Genomic DNA, 16568 nt, shown 5'->3' on the forward strand with positions numbered 1-16568 from the left:
TAAGGTATTATTGTATAAAGAGAACTGCCAGCTAAAGTTACCTTTCACAGTATTTTAGGTGGGGACATTGATTGCTGAAGGTCATCTTTATCCCCCATCCCCCCACTCTCTCTCCCTATATATATATATATATATATATATATATATATATATATATATATATATATTGGTGATGGGACTCCAATATTTTACCCGATTCCGATACAATTACCTATTCCTTACTAAATTCCCACCTCCGATACAATTACCGATTCCGATTCTTATAAATTCCTAACTGCAGAGTTGCTATTTTTCCGATTACGATAAAAATACATGTTAATTGTGTAGAGATTTTCTCAAGCGTAAAATACAGATTTTATTTTTACTAATCGTTTAAAATCAATAAATATTTATTATATTATTATTACTACCAGCAGTGTAAGAATTTGTTTTAAACAAAATCAAATGAAAACGACAATTAAACGAATCGTTTTTTGGCATCGGAAAATAGACAGGAAATTTTCGGATTCCGATACTCGCAAAAAGTTCTAATTTCTTCGATTCCCGATTCCGATTAATCGTCCCAATGTAGTTATTATCCCTTCGCCAGATATAATTATTATCCCTCCACCAGATATAATTATTATCCCTTTGTCCAAATATAGTTATTATCCCTCCACCAAATATAATTATTATCTCTTCGCTAGATATAGTTATCCCTCCACTAGATATAGTCATTATCCCTTCGCCAGTTATAGTTATTATCCTTTCACCATATATAGTTATTATCCCTTCGCCAGATATAGTTATGGTCCTTCCAACAGATATAGTTATTATCACTCCACCAAATATAATTATCTCTTCGCTAGATATAGTTATCCCTCCACTAGATATAGTCATTATCCCTTCGCCAGTTATAGTTATTATCCTTTCACCATATATAGTTATTATCCCTTCGCCAGATATAGTTATGGTCCTTCCAACAGATATAGTTATTATCACTCCACCAAATATAATTATCTCTTCGCTAGATATAGTTATCCCTCCACTAGATATAGTTATTATCCCACCGCCAGATATAGTTGTTATCCCTTCGCCAAATATAGTTATTATTCTCCGCCAGATATAGTTATCAAATAATCAACTTAAAATAACAGATTTTTAATAGTAAATTATGAACTCATTTGTATGATTACATAATTATATACGATAAAGCAAAATAAATGTTTGCTCGTAATATATGTTTTTAGTCACTCATATTTAACCTTCGTCTACATCGTCCGCCATGCGTTCATCATATCCGCTTTGTTGTATTCAATAATTATGTTGGCATGCAGATGAGTTCATGGTTTTCTGCTGAAAAATACTTTGAAAATGTACTACTAGGCGGCGACTGCCCAATTGAATCCAGGACGTGTCTGTCTTTCTACAAGTAGAAGTGTTATGGGGTACCCGGGTTTATTTAATCGTGTCTATCTTAATATTTATTATAAGGATTCGATTAATTTAACTCCAACCTTGTGTAAAACGTAGTTAGGAGACAAGCGAATGTATCGATTACCAGCAGTTCCAGTAATTATAAAAATTGGCATTAATAATTGAAACGATGATGATGATGATGATGATGATGATGATGAATATGATGAATATGATGATGATGATGATGATGATGATGCAAGGAAAATATAAAGTATATTGATGGCTAGAGATACCTGCAACAAATAGGAACTCAAATTAATACAGTCCTAATGTAATGCAAAGATTTACCTGCCCTTTGGATATGTACAAAGTGTAGTATCTGTTCTGATGCTACACGTATTCTATTCTGTCCTCGATTAGAGAAAGAGAATTTCTTTCTGGACTGAAGATTTTAAAAAAATTTTTTGTTTCAACCCTGAGGGCTCCGCTTTAGGGAACCAACTTTTCCTCGCATTAAAAAATCGGCCTTGTGTCTCATTTTGGGGAGGCAAGTAAACAGGACACACCTTCATTGCAATACTGAAGTTCTTTCCTCATATTTTTGTCCTAACACACACACACACACACACACACACACACACACACACACACACACACACATAATTGAGACGCCTCAAGCTTATACGTCGCCTTAGAGCACTATAATTTGAAGACAGGCGACTTGGCGGATATTAAACAGATACAAGCTTGTGACCCGGTAGCAAGTTACGAAATAGGGCCATACCGTAATGAAAAAAATATAGCTGAAATAAATTCACTTTATATATAATATCTTCTTTAATCAGATGCAAATAGAAATTGATCTCCTCCAATAAAAAAAATGTTCAAATAAATAGTTATTAGTTTTTCAATTTCCGAATGATGCTAGAGGATTGGTCGAATAAAAAAAATATCAGATCAAAGTGCTTCAAATTGATAATTCTAACCTTAAGCTGTATACAAACATTAAAAAAATACTAAGTGATAAATATATAACATACTAGAAAAATACCAGACAGATAAAATTAATTCCTCGAACACTTTTGTGCCATTTCTACGTCACCTTACAAAGATTAAAATCAATATATATTCTGTCTAGAATTCTTATTCCAGTTTCGATCCAAATCCATTAAATGATTTTGATTCTAGAAAATAAAAACAAATAAGGATTAAGCATAAGAAGTCTTAAGAAGAAACTGAAATTCGAGGAATCTGTTTTAATTTCTGTCTAAAGAGTATGGGTGAAATTTAATTCAAATATTAAATATTTGGATTTTCAAATGGGAGGAAGGTTGTGCCCATACTATGCTCCCTAAACACCTTTAAAATACCCCATGAAACTAAAAAATAAGGAAATATTTATCAATTGATGTCTAATACCGACTGATAAAATTTCAGAAAAATTGAAAGTATCTGAATTTTCACGGAAAGTTTCCGCCATTTTCTTTGTCCAGTTTGCATAAAACTAAATTAAACTAAATATAGCCTACATTATCCACTCTTACATTTAACTGTGTTCCAAAAATCATAATGATCACAAACATTAAACTAATTACGCAGGATAATGTTCACTGTCTCCCTGACACTCATTTGACTCTTATCCTCGAGTGGCATTTGGGCCTTGACAAGTGGTGATACCTTAGTAAATAAATAAAAAATAATGCGATAGTTTCTTTTATTAGACTGATAAAAGTCCCGAGCAGCCCCACCCCCCGTGTTCATCTTACCGTTGTTAAACACCAACTGGTTAACTTCACTGTTCTGATGCTAAACTTGAAGGAGAGATCCTTCTAGACCGGGGCAATTCGAATTTTTTTTTCTAACCCAGAGTGTTCCTATTTTTTTTTGGCGTTGGGGGGGTAGTGGTGGAGGGGAGCTGGATTTACTCACATTAAAAACCGACCTTGTGTTTCACATTGTCCTCGTGGGAAGGCAAGTAAATAGGAACTTCATTGTTGACGATTTAAAAAGTTCACCACCCTCCATAACACACGCGACTGCTCGACCAATCAGAGCCTTTCGTACTTCTAACCTCCCCCCCCTTTCATTATATTACATTGATATTATCATCTCACCCGACACCGGTTCTAATGTTTTAATGTCATTAACTCTTTTAGCAATGAAAATCCATTAGGCTCCATGGTAATATAAGACTGTTTACCAAGTAAGATTCACGTGACCGTTATACTCATGGTCGTTGCAGGACTTTAAAGATATTAGAACTTTTAAATTTGTGGGAATCAGTCAGCATCCAGGCAACAATATTACCATTGATCATCTTGAATGATGTGCAGAAAACTGGTGCCCTGAGAAGACTTGCATTGATCTCAAACGAAGGTCAGTATTAAAAAAAAAAAAAAATCAAATCAGTGAATTACTACTACTACTACTACTACTACTACTACTACTACTACTACTACCACCGAGGATGATGATAATGATCATGATGCCGACCATGAACGTAGATTTAGTGCATATTGCCGGAAGAGCCCTGGGAACTTACTAAAAGACATTACTAGAAGCATACGACTAGCATTCGTTGGGTTTGAGAAGACTTGCTGTCAATTGATACTTGCTAGGTGGAAGTGGAAGCTTCCGTTCAGTCTCGAAAGACAATGGATACCCCCTGTAAGGGTAGCTGCGCGTGAAATTATGAGGTAAGGGTTGAGCAATCCCAAACCACACCTCTACTGAATCGGCACTGCTTGAGTCCAGGACGACTGGAAACAATGCCGAGGTAAGCGGAGAAAAATACAGCACCTGGAATTCCCAAATGGTCACCCTTTTTAGTACTGAGGATGGAAAGACCGAGGAGAGAAAGCACTAGCCAGACCTCCGCTGATTGAGTGCAAAGAGGCCTGGAAACTTGGTGAGACTTATTGCCAGCCAAATTTCAGCGAAGACCAATGGTCGGTGCCAAAGAGAAATCCGAAACGAACGATAAAATCCAAGTCTTCAAATATCTGCATGGGGAATATAACGTGGACTGTCTCAGGATGCTTCCTTTGAAACAAGATTCTAGGACCCATGGCCATTCCTTGCGTTTGAATAAGCAGCGATATCGGAAGGGGGAAGCTGGATCTGTTCGAACACACTTCTTCCAACGTGAGAAGCGGTATCTGCAGAGTCACTTAATACCTTCAAAGGCAGACTAGACAAAGATTAGAGGAATCACCCGCTTCGATTTGACTACAAATTTAGAGATGATGTGTATTGAGAGAATATAATATTGGTTATACAGGCCTGTGTTCCTTCTTACCGTATTATTGTATTGTATTGTATTAAAGCGCTAGTTAGACATTCTTATTATCTTACAACGTAACATAAATTTACATAATCCAAAAAGTCACTGAAAGGTTGAAAATCTTTGTCATGTTACCATTAATGATTATTTTTTTCTTTATTTCAGATATTTTGCAGATAATATTTTGAAAACTGATTATAGATAAGTATAACATTGAGCAACGGCACATACGGCGAGAGACACCATGGAGCTTCTCAGGCAATGCTTTGGCGACATTATCTCCCGCCATGGCAATGTCAAATGACCACCACGTTCCCTAGACTTTACAAGCACCAACTTTTTCTTATGGGGATATCTTAAAAAAAGAGTGTATGTTAACAAACCCCAAACCCTGCGAGAATTGAAGGAAAACATCAGGAACAAAACAAGGGAGTTAAATCGCAATCCACAGATTCTGCAATCTGTCATGAATAATGTTTTGGAAAGAGAACAAATATGCGAAGCTGAAAATGGGAACATTTAAAAGACATTATTTTTCATAAATAAAAATTGTTTAATTTTGCAATTAAAAGAATTACAGAAAGATATCGTCAAAAATAAAGAATCTATTATAGCTAAAAACCCTTCAATGACTTTTTGGACACCCTATACATAATTTGTACGTTGTATTTTGAATATGGCCGTAAATCTAAATATAATTGGTCAAGGGCAGTAATTTGATGGAAAATGATGATGAAATGAATGAAATGATGCTTAACATTTCACACAGAAATCAATAACAAATGAAATACAAATAATATATATATATATATATAAATATATATAATATACATATTATAAACAATAATCTGAAAAAAAAAGCACAAAAACCAAAACAGTTTATATTTTAATCAGAAGCAAGCAAAGCGAATCACAGGCGAACGTATACGACATGTAAATATTTAATTGAATACGGATGCCGACGTTTATTTTATTTAAAATTCAATATATGCCACCAGCTTTTCAAGTCGATCAGCAATCGCACCAACCAATTTCTCTTGCGGAATAGTAGTCATAGCTTCATGTATTCGCTCTTATAGAGCAGCCCTATCTTGCATAATGCTGTGCGATTCCTGGCCGATTACTTGTTAATGAGCCCGTATATATATATATATATATATATATATATATATATATATATATATATATATATATATTGAGTATTGGCTGAAGAGAGCTTGATATGGGTATCTATAACGGCCCCCCATTATCGAGTTTGAAACCGACGGTACCAATGACATATCTCATTTAAAACATTCTGTAAACAAAATATAAATAATACGCCCTTATTTTCGGATTTTCATGATAATTGAGCACTCTGCTTGATTTCTCCCCCCAAACTAATTATATATATATATATATATATATATATATATATATATATATATATATATATATATATATATATATATATATATGTGTATATATATATATTCTGCATGCAAAATCCAATCCGATCCCGCATTTTACTAATTCCTACCCTCTGATGAAAAGGAGAGTATTTCTTCGAAACTTCGTGGATTAAGGACTATCCATTTATCTAGTGTTTCCTTTTCAGATGAAATATGTTTTTAACTCATTTTAAAGTGTTTTTTAACATATTTTATTAACTGTTTGCTCATATATATATATATATATATATATATATAATTACTTCATTTACTCACATAAAATTAATATACGAAAGTATAGATTTATGTGTAAACTTTAAGTATTTACTTCAAAAGTGCTGAATACGTAGGTAGAGCTAGTTAGTAATTTATAAAATATATATGGCGATTAGCTACACTGAATATTCGGTGTTTCATCCACTCTAGGATTCCTCAGGCTTATCCGCATAAGTCTGAGGAATCCTAGAGTGGATGAAACGCCGAATATTCAGTGTAGCTTAATCGCCATATATATTTTATAAAACTAATTATATTTATCCGCATAAGTCTGAGGAATCCTAGAGTGGATGAAACGCCGAATAGTCAGTGTAGCTTAATCGCCATATATATTTTATAAAACTAATTATATTTATCCGCATAAGTCTGAGGAATCCTAGAATGGATGAAACGCCGAATATTCAGTGTAGCTTAATCGCCATATATATTTTATAAAACTAATTATATTTATCCGCATAAGTCTGAGGAATCCTAGAATGGATGAAACGCCGAATATTCAGTGTAGCTTAATGGCCATATATATTTTATAAAACTAATTATATTTATCCGCATAAGTCTGAGGAATCCTAGAGTGGATGAAACGCCGAATAGTCAGTGTAGCTTAATCGCCATATATATTTTATAAAACTAATTATATTTATCCGCATAAGTCTGAGGAATCCTAGAGTGGATGAAACGCCGAATATTCAGTGTAGCTTAATCGCCATATATATTTTATAAAACTAATTATATTTATCCGCATAAGTCTGAGGAATCCTAGAGTGGATGAAACGCCGAATATTCAGTGTAGCTTAATCGCCATATATATTTTATAAAACTAATTATATTTATCCGCACCAGTCTGAGGAATCCTAGAGTGGATGAAACGCCGAATATTCAGTGTAGCTTAATCGCCATATATATTTTATAAAACTAATTATATTTATCCGCATAAGTCTGAGGAATCCTAGAATGGATGAAACGCCGAATATTCAGTGTAGCTTAATCGCCATATATATTTTATAAAACTAATTATATTTATCCGCATAAGTCTGAGGAATCCTAGAGTGGATGAAACGCCGAATATTCAGTGTAGCTTAATCGCCATATATATTTTATAAAACTAATTATATTTATCCGCATAAGTCTGAGGAATCCTAGAGTGGATGAAACGCCGAATATTCAGTGTAGCTTAATCGCCATATATATTTTATAAAACTAATTATATTTATCCGCATAAGTCTGAGGAATCCTAGAGTGGATGAAACGCCGAATATTCAGTGTAGCTTAATCGCCATATATATTTTATAAAACTAATTATATTTATCCGCATAAGTCTGAGGAATCCTAGAGTGGATGAAACGCCGAATATTCAGTGTAGCTTAATCGCCATATATATTTTATAAAACTAATTATATTTATCCGCATAAGTCTGAGGAATCCTAGAGTGGATGAAACGCCGAATATTCAGTGTAGCTTAATCGCCATATATATTTTATAAAACTAATTATATTTATCCACATAAGTCTGAGGAATCCTAGAGTGGATGAAACGCCGAATATTCAGTGTAGCTTAATCGCCATATATATTTTATAAAACTAATTATATTTACCCGCATAAGTCTGAGGAATCCTAGAGTGGATGAAACGCCGAATATTCAGTGTAGCTTAATCGCCATATATATTTTATAAAACTAATTATATTTATCCGCATAAGTCTGAGGAATCCTAGAGTGGATGAAACGCCGAATATTCAGTGTAGCTTAATCGCCATATATATTTTATAAAACTAATTATATTTATCCGCATAAGTCTGAGGAATCCTAGAGTGGATGAAACGCCGAATATTCAGTGTAGCTTAATCGCCATATATATTTTATAAAACTAATTATATTTATCCGCATAAGTGTGAGGAATCCTAGAGTGGATGAAACGCCGAATATTCAGTGTAGCTTAATCGCCATATATATTTTATAAAACTAATTATATTTATCCGCATAAGTCTGAGGAATCCTAGAGTGGATGAAACGCCGAATATTCAGTGTAGCTTAATCGCCATATATATTTTATAAAACTAATTATATTTATCCGCATAAGTCTGAGGAATCCTAGAGTGGATGAAACGCCGAATATTCAGTGTAGCTTAATCGCCATATATATTTTATAAAACTAATTATATTTATCCGCATAAGTCTGAGGAATCCTAGAATGGATGAAACGCCGAATATTCAGTGTAGCTTAATCGCCATATATATTTTATAAAGCTAATTATATTTATCCGCATAAGTCTGAGGAATCCTAGAATGGATGAAACGCCGAATATTCAGTGTAGCTTAATGGCCATATATATTTTATAAAACTAATTATATTTATCCGCATAAGTCTGAGGAATCCTAGAGTGGATGAAACGCCGAATATTCAGTGTAGCTTAATGGCCATATATATTTTATAAAACTAATTATATTTATCCGCATAAGTCTGAGGAATCCTAGAATGGATGAAACGCCGAATATTCAGTGTAGCTTAATCGCCATATATATTTTATAAAACTAATTATATTTATCCGCATAAGTCTGAGGAATCCTAGAGTGGATGAAACGCCGAATAGTCAGTGTAGCTTAATCGCCATATATATTTTATAAAACTAATTATATTTATCCGCATAAGTCTGAGGAATCCTAGAGTGGATGAAACGCCGAATATTCAGTGTAGCTTAATCGCCATATATATTTTATAAAACTAATTATATTTATCCGCATAAGTCTGAGGAATCCTAGAGTGGATGAAACGCCGAATATTCAGTGTAGCTTAATCGCCATATATATTTTATAAAACTAATTATATTTATCCGCACCAGTCTGAGGAATCCTAGAGTGGATGAAACGCCGAATATTCAGTGTAGCTTAATCGCCATATATATTTTATAAAACTAATTATATTTATCCGCATAAGTCTGAGGAATCCTAGAATGGATGAAACGCCGAATATTCAGTGTAGCTTAATCGCCATATATATTTTATAAAACTAATTATATTTATCCGCATAAGTCTGAGGAATCCTAGAGTGGATGAAACGCCGAATATTCAGTGTAGCTTAATCGCCATATATATTTTATAAAACTAATTATATTTATCCGCATAAGTCTGAGGAATCCTAGAGTGGATGAAACGCCGAATATTCAGTGTAGCTTAATCGCCATATATATTTTATAAAACTAATTATATTTATCCGCATAAGTCTGAGGAATCCTAGAGTGGATGAAACGCCGAATATTCAGTGTAGCTTAATCGCCATATATATTTTATAAAACTAATTATATTTATCCGCATAAGTCTGAGGAATCCTAGAGTGGATGAAACGCCGAATATTCAGTGTAGCTTAATCGCCATATATATATTTTATAAAACTAATTATATTTATCCGCATAAGTCTGAGGAATGCTAGAGTGGATGAAACGCCGAATATTCAGTGTAGCTTAATCGCCATATATATTTTATAAAACTAATTATATTTATCCGCATAAGTCTGAGGAATCCTAGAGTGGATGAAACGCCGAATATTCAGTGTAGCTTAATCGCCATATATATTTTATATAACTAATTATATTTATCCGCATAAGTCTGAGGAATCCTAGAGTGGATGAAACGCCGAATATTCAGTGTAGCTTAATCGCCATATATATTTTATAAAACTAATTATATTTATCCGCATAAGTCTGAGGAATCCTAGAGTGGATGAAACGCCGAATATTCAGTGTAGCTTAATCGCCATATATATTTTATAAAACTAATTATATTTATCCACATAAGTCTGAGGAATCCTAGAGTGGATTAAATGCCGAATATTCAGTGTAGCTTAATCGCCATATATATTTTATAAAACTAATTATATTTATCCGCATAAATCTGAGGAATCCTAGAGTGGATGAAACGCCGAATATTCAGTGTAGCTTAATCGCCATATATATTTTATAAAACTAATTATATTTATCCGCATAAGTCTGAGGAATCCTAGAGTGGATGAAACGCCGAATATTCAGTGTAGCTTAATCCCCATATATATTTTATAAAACTAATTATATTTATCCGCATAAGTCTGAGGAATCCTAGAATGGATGAAACGCCGAATATTCAGTGTAGCTTAATCGCCATATATATTTTATAAAACTAATTATATTTATCCGCATAAGCCTGAGGAATCCTAGAGTGGATGAAACGCCGAATATTCAGTGTAGCTTAATCGCCATATATATTTTATAAAACTAATTATATTTATCCGCATAAGTCTGAGGAATCCTAGAGTGGATGAAACGCCGAATATTCAGTGTAGCTTAATCGCCATATATATTTTATAAAACTAATTATATTTATCCGCATAAGCCTGAGGAATCCTAGAATGGATGAAACGCCGAATATTCAGTGTAGCTTAATGGCCATATATATTTTATAAAACTAATTATATTTATCCGCATAAGTCTGAGGAATCCTAGAATGGATGAAACGCCGAATATTCAGTGTAGCTTAATCGCCATATATATTTTATAAAACTAATTATATTTATCCGCATAAGTCTGAGGAATCCTAGAGTGGATGAAACGCCGAATATTCAGTGTAGCTTAATCGCCATATATATTTTATAAAACTAATTATATTTATCCGCATAAGTCTGAGGAATCCTAGAGTGGATGAAACGCCGAATATTCAGTGTAGCTTAATCGCCATATATATTTTATAAAACTAATTATATTTATCCGCATAAGTCTGAGGAATCCTAGAGTGGATGAAACGCCGAATATTCAGTGTAGCTTAATCGCCATATATATTTTATAAAACTAATTATATTTATCCGCATAAGTTTGAGGAATCCTAGAATGGATGAAACGCCGAATATTCAGTGTAGCTTAATCGCCATATATATTTTATAAAACTAATTATATTTATCCGCATAAGTCTGAGGAATCCTAGAGTGGATGAAACGCCGAATATTCAGTGTAGCTTAATCGCCATATATATTTTATAAAACTAATTATATTTATCCGCATAAGTGTGAGGAATCCTAGAGTGGATGAAACGCCGAATATTCAGTGTAGCTTAATCGCCATATATATTTTATAAAACTAATTATATTTATCCGCATAAGTCTGAGGAATCCTAGAGTGGATGAAACGCCGAATATTCAGTGTAGCTTAATCGCCATATATATTTTATAAAACTAATTATATTTATCATCATAAGCCTGAGGAACCCTAGAGTGGATGAAACGCCGAATATTCAGTGTAGCTTAATGGCCATATATATTTTATAAAACTAATTATATTTATCCGCATAAGTCTGAGGAATCCTAGAGTGGATGAAACGCCGAATATTCAGTGTAGCTTAATCGCCATATATATTTTATAAAACTAATTATATTTATCCGCATAAGTCTGAGGAATCCTAGAGTGGATGAAACGCCGAATATTCAGTGTAGCTTAATCGCCATATATATTTTATAAAACTAATTATATTTATCCGCATAAGTCTGAGGAATCCTAGAATGGATGGAACGCCGAATATTCAGTGTAGCTTAATCGCCATATATATTTTATAAAACTAATTATATTTATCCGCATAAGTCTGAGGAATCCTAGAGTGGATGAAACGCCGAATATTCAGTGTAGCTTAATCGCCATATATATTTTATAAAACTAATTATATTTATCCGCATAAGTCTGAGGAATCCTAGAGTGGATGAAACGCCGAATATTCAGTGTAGCTTAATCGCCATATATATTTTATAAAACTAATTATATTTATCCGCATAAGTCTGAGGAATCCTAGAGTGGATGAAACGCCGAATATTCAGTGTAGCTTAATCGCCATATATATTTTATAAAACTAATTATATTTATCCGCATAAGTCTGAGGAATCCTAGAATGGATGAAACGCCGAATATTCAGTGTAGCTTAATCGCCATATATATTTTATAAAACTAATTATATTTATCCGCATAAGCCTGAGGAATCCTAGAGTGGATTAAACGCCGAATATTCAGTGTAGCTTAATCGCCATATATATTTTATAAAACTAATTATATTTATCCGCATAAGCCAGAGGAATCCTAGAATGGATGAAACGCCGAATATTCAGTGTAGCTTAATCGCCATATATATTTTATAAATTAATCTTACTTTTTCATTTCTAGTCTAAGTGTCCTTAATCTTTATATAATTCCAGCTTTTCTTCTCTTTCGATGAGAAGCAAAATAGTTTTTTTCAATTTCTGTCTCACTTTCTTCCTTATTGACCTGATAATATAATAAAGTTCTATATGATTTTACTACTTATTCAAAAAAAAAAAAAAATCTATTTTCACCCCAAACAAGTCACAGTGCCGCTTTAATGTATTGAGCTATAATCGGGGATATAAGTTGCAGGGATATTATAAAGGGAGTTGAACAGCAAGATGCCTGTTGACATTACACTTGAACTTCTGCATGTAAGTACAGTTGGGGAAGCAGAAGTCTAGCAGTTCTTGGGAAGAAACTATTAGAGTAGAAGGCTTTCTTACATCTAGGGAGCTCTACCGTGTAGGAGTGGGATCTTGTTGCTTCTCTTGTCGAGGGGGTACAAGTACTTGTAGTTTGTCGAAGCATTCACCATTAAAATACTTGTAGAACAGGCTGAAGGATGAAACATTTCGTCGATATGACAGAGGTTCAAGGTTAGATGACAGTTCAGGACCTATCAGGTTGGCGACTCTCTTTAAAACCCTGTCCAGGAGTGAGAGACTAGTAGCAGATGTACCAGCCCAAATGTGACAACAGTACTCCATACATGGGCGAATGGTGGCCTTATAGAAGTACAGGACACTTTTAGGCGTACATAGCTTTCTAATACGGTAGAGAGAGCCCACCTTCCTTGCAGCGGCCCCGACAATTCTCTCAACGTATCTGCTCCAACTCATGTTCCTTGTGAACATTAGGCCGAAGAGTTTAAAATGAGTACTTTCAGGTATGAGGTTTATATTAATTTCGTTCTATTCATAGCATAGTCTATGTGTCTGTCATTCGATCTCATTGTTAGGCGTTACACTTTTCCCTTCATTTTTATAAATAAAAGTTTCACGAACGCATCTTTTTTTTTGCCTCTAGATATCTTTTTATGTTTTTTCTGCGCATGCGCTGAATCTGACACTAGTGTTTTATTTTTTGACTTTTTTTACACAAGTATCTAACGAGCATTCCTTCAAAAAAAAAAAAAAAAAAGAAAAAAAAAAGAAGCAGTTCTTTTCACTTCTGACAGGTGCTTAAAAGGGATATAGATTCCACCAGGTAGGTGTGTCAATTTCGCCAGGATAACTGCAGGGGACCTGCCGTACCCGGCAGACGCCATTTTAGTCTCAGTTCTTAGCTTCCTTTATTTTCTGCCCTTTTCTTACTTCATCGTAAAAATTGGGTACGCACAACAACCACGCGCAAAAAAAATTTCCCGGTTATGCTTAAACGCTGCCCCCCCTTGTGTGTGTGTGTGGGGGGGTGTTTACATTTCTAGAACATTCTTTTTCCTATTTGTGTAATCCTTTATTTTGTTTTTGCTCCTTTCTCAACAGGTTTACCTAAAAAGACCACGTTATGAAATAGGGCCATTGGAATGGCAAAACTTTCCTCCTAGCTATCAACACCCTCCCAATACACCCCCTTTCTCTTAGAACAAATGGTATTTAACGAAGTTTAGCCCAATCTATTATATAAACACGCCCTCGAGAGACAATGGCACCTCTGGTATTGGTAAGTGTCCCTAATTATGGTGGCCCCGAATAGAGCTGAAAGAGAGAAAGCCACTTAGGCAGTCGAGTTTCAATCCTGGCTTGAGCTAGTTGCTAGTCTAGACGTACTGAAGAGCTGTGATACAGCGAAACAATCTGTCTGTGGATGACTACACACACACACACACACACACACACACACACACACACACACACACACACACACACATATATATATATACATATATATATATATATATTTGCAAGAGAAAAATACAAAATATACACTAGAGAATAAAGGTTTATTTATCAATTCAATAATCTTTTGGTCCTGGATCTGACCTTAAACTATATCCAGTGGTGAGGCCCCAGCTTCCGGGCTTTGGGGAGTGTGGAGCCACCCTTTAATTGCCATTGCTCTCAGGTCCACTCTGACCCGGAGTGGTAGTACCTGTTAGGGTCCCAACTATGGGTTAAATAGAAACCGACTTGAAAACAACAAATATATTCTATTAAAATCTTTTTCTTTAAAATCACCGGATTCAGCATTAAATAACCTGAAAAGGGTTGATATGCCGTAAAACAAAAACAACCAACCAACCAACCAACCAACCAACCAACCAACCAATAATCTTTTATAACTCCTACTCTACTCCATCAATGTCTTTATTGTATTGATGATTAAGTTTATTTGCATATTGAGCTTTTTATTATAGCAATAATTCCTTTGATTCCCTTTTTATCGTTTCAATGGTTATAAGAGTTATTGGACTTGAAAACAATTGTACTGAAGATAAGAGGTAGAACCCTTAAATGAAAAGTAAGATTGAGGAGCCCTCTCCTCCACATTCACGAAGGGACACTACCCTATCAGTATTCCCTGATAGAGACATCTCGGGTAGATTAACAATAAACTAAACTCTTCCCAAAGAGAAACTGTAAAGCCTGGGAGAGTGGATGTCCTAGAACTGCTGAGGACCAGTAATACACATCGCAGTCAACAGGGATAGGCCAGTTCAAGAATGGCCTAAACTCTATTGATTTCGGTGTCAAGGAGGAAAAAATCTCCCGACTGTGCAAAGATGGTTATTTGGAATTTGAAACATTGGGACGATGCATCGCTGTCCACAGCAAATAATTAAAAAAAAAAAGAAAAAAAAAAAGAAAGAGAAAATTAATGTTGCGTTGATATTTTAATATTTTAGTTAATAAAACACGTTAAAAATACTTTGAAAAAGAGTTAAAAACATATTTAATTTTAAAAAGGAAGCACAAAATAAGTGGATAGTCATTAATCCGCGGAGTTTCGAAGAAATACTTTCCTTCTCATCAGAGGGTAGGAATTAAAATTAGAATTAATTAAGGACTATCCACTTATTTTTTGCTTCCTTTTTAAAATGAAATATGTTTTAACTCTTTTTCAAAGTGTTCTTAACATGTTTTATTAACTACTTGTTCTTATATATACTTGTTCTTATATATATATATATATATATATATATATATATATATATATATATATATATATATATATATATATATATATATATATATATATATATATAAGAACGAGAGACGGAGGGGGAAGAGGGGAAAGGAGAGAGGTAGCATATTAAGGGAAAAATATTTATTATTTTATTTTTAGTGTTCTTATTCTTCTTTTTCTTCTACAAGGAAAGAAAGGGTAATATTAGAAGACATCTACCAAATGAAAAATCAGCGAACTCTCCGCCAAACTGTGCCCTCCGTCTCTGAACCGCCTACCATCACCCCCCCCCACCGTCTCTCAAAATAACCCACGCGCGTATCGTACTTCACCGGCGCATTCTCGGCCGTCGATCGGCTTCGTGTCAAGTTACACTGCACTGTTGTTGCGCTCAAGGCCTTCTAGGCTTAACTTCCTCTTCCCGGGGATCTCTTGATATTCGCAGAGCTGCAGAAAACGAAGGCAGCACGCATCTATCCACAACAGTTATTCCTTCCTTCGTAATCACCCGATCTGTCAGCACGATGACAACATTGCCTTAAGAGGCGTTCATTATAGAACTGGGTTCTCTTAATATTGTACCCCTATTAACACCCGAGAAAGGTCTTCCATTGTCCCCCACCATTTACTAGTACAATAGAACCTCATGGTAAATTTTATATATACAACAGATTATTATTATTATTATTATTATTATTGGCTCACAAGGAGCTTTCACACAGGTCATCAAAGATCTCATTGAATACAGCCTGTGGTGTTCCCTGGAAGCTGAGTGACAGCAAGTGTCCCTAGATTTGCCAGTACTCACCACCTCTTTCGATAGCATTTGCAAATAAATTTGCATTATCGCAACAGCTGCTTGCCATGGATTTCTTGTTGGCAGCGGTCATAGGTCTTTACTGGAATCTGAGTGGCAATAAGCCTCCACAAGGTCCCAGTTCTTTTCACACTTATACAGTGGAGGTCTAGTC

The 16568-nt window shown here is 34.4% G+C and overlaps 1 protein-coding gene across 3 annotated transcripts in view; it reads right to left on the reverse strand.

Moving 5' to 3' along the window:
• LOC145293237 (uncharacterized) overlaps positions 1–16568 on the reverse strand; it is a 284727-nt gene that overhangs the window by 128543 nt on the left and 139616 nt on the right. The window lies entirely within an intron of this gene.

Source organism: Euprymna scolopes, chromosome 14 (genome assembly GCF_053919585.1).
Source record: "Euprymna scolopes isolate OS-2025 chromosome 14, ASM5391958v1, whole genome shotgun sequence".
In the NCBI taxonomy this organism is placed as follows: Eukaryota; Metazoa; Mollusca; class Cephalopoda; order Sepiida; family Sepiolidae; genus Euprymna; species Euprymna scolopes.